Here is a 7,943-nt window from a genome sequence, read left to right as displayed (position 1 = left end):
CTTCTGGATAACATCAAAAGGCTCTCCTTTTTTTTTTTTTTTTGGATCTCTCCAATTACTCAAACCCTAATTAATTTCCTTCCTATGTACGCAGTGATCTCTGTTGAGGAATGTTCCTTTCATGATTTTTCAATAATATCATCTTCATGTGAATCTGCAGCTGGTTGAAGTCAAATGCCGGTCGAATATCTTACACAACTTGTTATTTTCATCATTAATTCATGGTTTTATTTAAACAATAATATACATATTAGATTTAATTAAGAATTTATGTTTGGTAATGGTGACGGATTCCCTCCATCTAATCCGTTGCGGATCCATCGATGTTCATCCATGTAAGGATATATCTGTGTCTGTAGCTACGCACAAAATTAGTAGTTGTAGCTAATTAACATCATTTGATCTTGATCAAATATAGTCTGCTGATTATAGTTATAGTATTCATATTTGACTAGGAATTCAAATACCTTAGTAGTAGTAATAGTCTAATATGCCGTCCAAATTTGAATTTTAGGGTAAGTGGGGAAAATGTTAAAAAAAAGCAGCATATAAAATTAGAAATCAACAGTGAATACTATATAATAAAGAATAATAAATTAAATTATATATAGTTTGGATGGCCTTTATGTTATAACTATTGAAAAATAATTAAGGGGCCGGGCATGCACGAGGGGATATATTTTTGTAGTATTGATCTGCATATATATAGATATATTTCAGTTGCAGGAAATTTTGGTCTTAATTTCAAAGAGAAATAAAGTAGAGTCAAAATTGGACTAAATATATATTGAGTGGAATACACAGAGTGAAATGACGTATCTTAATTTGCATGCCCAGCCGCCAATCCAATCTCATCAGGGCTACCTGCGGAACAAACAAATGCTTGGTTTCTTTACTTCACGCCTGACCAAATTTTGCTTCCCCTTTTGGGATTTATAATAAAATTCCTGCATGGATAAGTTCATAGTACACAATGGTGGGCTCTTTCTGATATTATTCTTTTAAATTTTATTTAAATATGAGCTTGTATGCCCTACTGTTAACCGTCAGTTCTAGAATGAAACAACTTTTTAATATATAAATGAAATCTTACTCAATTAATAAAGTCAAGATCTCACAATCAAAAAATTGTGAGTTCGAATTTTATAAATATAGGTATTTATATGCTAGTTGTAAAGTAGTTTCTTACTAACTTGAATAGGCAAACTAGAAAAGTAAGATACTGATTATATTAAATGGGGTGGGGTATATTTATGAAGTTAATCGAATCATATTAATTATAAAGTAAGGTACATTTGTCATATGATATATCATTTTTTTTTAAAAAAAATATATATCAATCGCACGACAAGTATATTACACTTAATTTTTAATATTTATATTCAGGCTGGAATAATGGCAGCAAGACGGGTGGTGGCGCCCCCTTGGAGAGCCAAGAGGGCTACTTCCACTTGGTCTTGGTGTTGGCTTTTCCGCCACCAAACACAATGTCCGAAATCCAGGATACGGATCCGGATCCCGGTCCATTTGCATGCATGGAAATTGATGAAGATGATGATGATGATATATATATAGTATCTTAGATCACTCTTTAATTACTCCCTCTCAAACTTTGCCTTATAAAGTATGGTCGTATGCTACCTCGATAATGCTCCTTCTTCTCTACAGTGGAGCGCTTTCGTCAAGGATTAAAGATACTAATCATAAAGAAATGGTTAAGGATATTAATAACTATGTTATAAGATATAATTATTAAATAATTAAGGGTATTAATTACGATGTTAGATAATGTTCTTAAATGATTAAGAATCAGTATTAATAATAATATAAGCGGCTCGAGTATTATGTCATGTCTATAATTAATGGTGTTCTTCTTTATAAAGATCAAGATATTAATTTTGAGTATTATAATTATTTATTTTTTGTACAAATAAAAGAATTTGAATTTAAAAAAGAAAAATTAAAAGAGAGAGAATGAAAGTGAAAGTGGCGAAAGAGCGACAAGTGCCTAACTACCCATATGGAAAAAAGTAAAAAAAGACAACTTCCTAACCACCTTAATTTAGGATTAAGATTAAAGAAAAGTGGAAAGGTTTTGGACACTAATAGGGTACGTGTGATGATGTCGGGCAGATGAAGATTGGGCTTTGATTTGATGGCCCCTATCCTCTCAAAAAGTGACCTGTGAAAGTACTCCACTAGTACAGAAAGCTGGGCTGTGGATGATCAATTCAAGTATGACTCCTCATCCTCAGATTGTGTTGGGATCTCTGAGACACACCACCACCCTTTTTTCTAGATTATCATGGGAATATTTTTTATTTAAATTAAATTAATTATAGAACAAGTATAATATATTTAATATATGATTCATTATTTTTTAATTATAAAAAATTATATATTAAACATATTATATTTATCATATAATTTGTTCAAATTCAGCTAAATTCAGTGTGAGTTATAATTTCTTATTTTCGCAAATATCCATTTGTTCTATTAAAATCCTTGCTTTCTCACTTTTAAAGATTTAACCTTATCCCTATAATTAGAATAAAAGGAGCTAGCACATGTGATTGGGTTTATAAGATTTTCAAAATATCTTATAAGATATTGTGAATTATTCGATAATATTTTTCAGAAAGTAAAAGCCTATGAGTCGTTCCATAAGAATAAAAATTCTTGATTTATTGTTAAAATCTTAATAAATTCTTTTAATGTTTATTTTATAACTTATGAAATTACAATTAATCGAATTTTATAATCCCAACACACTTTAGAATTAATTTTTTTTAAGAATACTTTATACAAATATATGAGATTAGCGTTGTTAGGGTAATTAAAGTGTGATACGTGAAGTGATGAAGGCGTGATAATGATAATGACGATTTAGGATAGAAATGGGTTGAGTTCACGAGGGATTTCTTCTTCTTTTTATATATATCTCGTGATTATAATTAATGGAATGACGCCTTTGCTTTTGCAACTTTTCTGAACCCTCCATTTGTACGTGCAGTTGGTTCCCCTTTTGAAAACAGCTGCCGTGTTTCTTTGCACATCTTACTAGTTTTGCTTTTCTTTTGTTTTACGTGGGTGTGTATATGTCTACCTTTTTGTTGATTCAAGAAAATATATTTAATATCGTTGGTTCGTGAATAGGATTTGGAGATTGCTACAGAAATATTCACAGATGATGCCAAAATGATGTGGTTTCTTCATAAATAAACTCGGAGGATCATCGATGCCAACGTATTTGAGTTCAAATAATACATAAGATTCTTAAAAAGATCAAAAAATAGTCTGAACTTCTGATCCACGAACCAAGAACCCTAGCATATGGATCCAGATATGTCGTTAGTGTGCTGGATTGATTCCCGAGCAATGAAATCACTATTTCAATTTCATAACTTTTTTTATCTTTTGAGGCAAAATCAAGTACGTTAAAACAATCAAACAAAGGCTTACACATAAACAAGACTCAAACTCGAGACTTTTGTTAAAAACAAGATCTTGGATTTTAATATTAAATTTGAGGTCTCAAATTTATTTAATATAATTTTTTTGTCTACTTGAATAGTAGTTTCTATCTATTGGCTTTGTGTGCTTTTACTTGTTACAAATTAATATTTGTGTATTTGATGAGCCTTGAGTATACTGTTTAAATTGGGTTAGTCCAAGGCCCAAATATCAGCTAGCCCAAGAATTAGCAATGATCTATCAAAGATACCTACACTTGGGCAGATCCAATTGAACTGGCCTGAGCCTTCTTATACCCAGCCCATCTTGACCAAAGTGGCCCAACTGATTGGTAGCCCAAGTCATTTCAAGCAACACTTATAACAAATCATAGTGCCCAAAATAACATTGACAAGCAACCAAACTCGCAAAATTGTTCAGTAAGTGGCCCATCTCAAGATCTAACCTTGAGGTATTGCAGGCATTATTGATGCTTCAGAAGTTTTTTTTTTTTTTTTTGATAGAGGAAAATAAAGTATACTGATTTTTCAAAAGCACTTCAGTTTTTTTGTTTACCCATAATAATAACTTCCATGAAATATTTTTAAATGGATTAAAGCATAGTATCTTGTGGTCGATTCTAAAATATCTCAATAGTAGTAGCTCCTTAAAATATAAAGTAAATTACCATGAGTTCTTTTAAAATTTAGCATAGTTATTATTTGAAAAATTAAAAATAACTCCTATAATGAGCTGTTACGGTGGAGTATTTGTTAGACGGTCATTAATTTTAAGAGAGTATTTGTAATTTTTAATACAATGAAAGAATATTTATAACTATGGCAAAGTTTAGAAAATTCCAGTGTAATTTGCCGAAAAATATAATCATAGAAGTGGTCACATTTGATTTGAGCCGTAACTATGATCCAAAAGGTGACCCGTCTGATGTATGAACTACTCAAGGTTTTGGGAAGTTACAGAAATACTCTCAACTCTTTTATTAATCACAAAATATGTCAAGATTTGCTCTTTTTGTATTCCAGTGCTAACTCAACTGAAACCTGAATATGTATGGACTCAATATAAGCACCCAATCACCTCGGAATCAATAATTCACATAAAAACGTATAGCTCAGAACATCTATATGTTGAAATTTAAATAGTTAAATAATATAATTAATCAGAAATGATAATTATTTAATTAACGGTAAGAAATATTAATATTTTGCTAGAAGCCACTTAATATTGTTGGATTTAGTCCCTAACTTAGTGTTAATTAAATTCTGTTGAGTCACACATTATAGTAACAAGTTATGGGTTATTAACATGTGGTATGTATTGTAATGGAAGATGATAAGGTGAGTGACTTGTGATAATGTGGATTATGGAGACCTAATTACGATGAGGAACATTAAAAGACACAAACCATTTTTCTTTAGGGAAGAGTGTGGCCGGCCAAGTGAGGTAAAAACCACACCAACTGTTTTTATTTAATCTTTCCTTCTCTTTTTATATTATGTCGGCCATTTGAAACTTTGTGGATGTCTTATTTGCAGAATCTGCTACTGCATTCTAATGATAATCATCCATTATTCTTTTCCATATTTTTACCAAAAGTGAGCAGAGTGGTTCCAACCTTCTAAATTGGTAAAAATTTTAGTAGATCTCCATAGCCGATTGTTGCTCGTTGATACCAACAGAGGAGCTTCACTTTCATCATGGTACATTGTATATTTATTAATTGAATTTTGGGAAGATTATAATTTTCTGTCCCATAATAGTTACATGTCTAAAATCCTAACACTATATATTAGCTCTTTGTGCACTATGTACAAATTTGGACATCCTAAATACTGTTTTCATATTTATTTTTTGTAATCTCACTAACTTAAGCATCAAAGATTATATAATCAGAACTGTTCTGCATGTGGTTCTTACGATTTCTAACATTGCAAAAAGTTACAAGATTCTCAACTTACTTAAGCATATTCAAATCTTTTCATATTTGGATCAGACCCATTAAATTTTTTAAATTCAAACACTCAATAATTACTACAACTATAAGAAGATACAAAATAATTTAAAATCACTCCTTACAATCAAGTCAAATGGATTCGTATTCAAATAAATTCGATCACATAACCTATTTTACAAGAAAGTATTAAGTTGTTTTACTTGTAGGATTGCATGGATGACAGTACAAAATATATTCATATTAAATTGGAAGTGGGCCTCTCATTTTCAGTCGGCTGTTTTTCAGGCCAATGTTTTTTGTTAATGGACATTAAAAATGAGCGAATGTTGTCTATGCTTTATGTGGTGCATCCGTCAAAAGAAAATGACGAGACACAGACACGGTTTTAGGACAAACTAAACAGAGAAAAATTCTTGATATTTACAGGCTCTTTTACTTGGGCCCTTGTATGTCGACAATTTTAATGCATTAGGTCCGGGTAACGTTAACATAATACATATATCTGTCCGAGAATTTTTATCGGGATTGATTTGGTTAAAATCTGAATCAATCATATGGTAAGTATAATACAATTATCATGTGATTGGTGTATAATTTAAAGATAGTGATTAACTATAAAGCAAGTGTGATATATTTGCTATGTGATTGGATGGACTCGACCGAACCAAATTCGAGCAAATTCAATTTCTTACCTGTTACCCTTTTTGATTATGACAAAGAGGGACCTAACCATAACGAAATCAAATTCCACACCAGAAACAAAGATGCAGACAGTGTCGTCCACTCTTCATTTGGTCCACATGAAACCATGTTGTTATCGTTAGCAATATATTACATCTTTTCAACATCTCGTGTCAAATACTATGTTTAATTTGGAAAACACCAGCAGAGTAATACTCGTATCTCCCATCGAGAAACATACTGTTAGGGGTAAAAAAAAAAAAAAAAAACCTCTTGAAGTATTTTCTTGGTACTTATTTCAATTTTTTCTCTTTAAAAGTGTCCAATTGATTGTATTTGTTACACTTACGCCTTTTAATAATTATATTTTATATATCATATCGACTAAAATTACGATACATTTGTTTCACATTCAAACACACACTAGAAAAATAATCCTCATATCTTTAAAATATCTTATCTCACTTTTATTATAAAAATACAGTATTTAGAAAATGGGATAACAATCAATCCCTAACCGTAATGGTGATGTCCCCACCTTGCTAAGCTAGACTTTCGTATTCAGCTGTAAATCTATGAAGTATCCGAACAATTATGACAAATATTGATTCATCAGTACAGTACCATCAACAGTCAAATATAAGGGGTATTTGCAACCACTTTTTGTAACCGTTTATTAGCTTATTCTTGAAAACAAGCTGGAAGAATTATTTTTATTTTACAACTTCTACTTTCAAACTTTTTATATTAAGTTGATTTAAACCAAAAACTATAAACAACGTCCCACCAACTTCTGGTGCCTATTCCAAAACTTGCAAATATTAAATTATTTTTTCAAATACTTTAATTTTTTTTACCTATATCTTTTATTTTCAAAACTCTCAATTTTTACTGCTTTACTTATAATTTTTTTTACAATTTATTTCTACGATAAAAATAGAAGTTATTGCAAAATGCCACTATATTCCATTTGTAAATATAGGGAACTGTTATCAATGCAGCAAGGGATTCAGCACCAAATTAAGCTTTTTGCTTCCTCACAAATGATAATTTATAATAGTAATTATGAAAAAGTGATAAGCTAGATGCATAGCTTATTCCAACTAATCAAATCCAGGTTGCTAAATGTAGTAATTCTTAGTTCTCAAGGGGCAATCATCTCAGCCGAAATGCTAAGTTCCCACATCTGGAAAAAAGTGGAGATAATATTTTTGAGTAAATCCTTTAAAGAAATGCAATCTCATCATTTTCTTACACCCACTTATGAAGAGCTGTCCTTGTATTATTTGGTTGGGTTAGTTATTCAATTACAGATATCCATCCTTCCTAGTTCATGTTCTCTTTTGTCTTTATGTACCCTAAATAGGAAGCAAGGTATAAAGATTAATCATTCTTACTCAATAATGGCCTTTTCTTCTACTATATGAAAAAATATATAAAAACTCAAACCCTGCTTAATGGCCAATTTTAGGATTAATAAATAACATAAATTATTCGATATTCGATCCATAATCGATTTTTACAACCTCGTTTGAGTCTAATTCATTAAACTGATACTCAAAGTCGAACATTTTTTCGTATAATAGTATTGTTTGAATCCTGATTCAAACTCATATGTGTGCGGAAAAACTTGAATCATGTTTGACTCGAATAAAACTCATTCAATATATACAATATTTTTGAAATTCGATAACAGTGTAAGAAGGAAAAATTCAACGAAAATCCCATTCGATTCGATTCATTTTTACCTGCTAACAAATTTAGACAGCCCTTCTCTAAAATGACTACCCTTATTAAATAAGAAAAACTCTAATTCTCAAGTGAAAAATGTATA

Source organism: Sesamum indicum, linkage group LG4, assembly GCF_000512975.1.
Source record: "Sesamum indicum cultivar Zhongzhi No. 13 linkage group LG4, S_indicum_v1.0, whole genome shotgun sequence".
In the NCBI taxonomy this organism is placed as follows: domain Eukaryota; kingdom Viridiplantae; phylum Streptophyta; class Magnoliopsida; order Lamiales; family Pedaliaceae; genus Sesamum; species Sesamum indicum.
The sequence above is the reverse complement of the archived record's forward strand: the minus strand, read 5'-3'. Positions refer to the sequence as shown.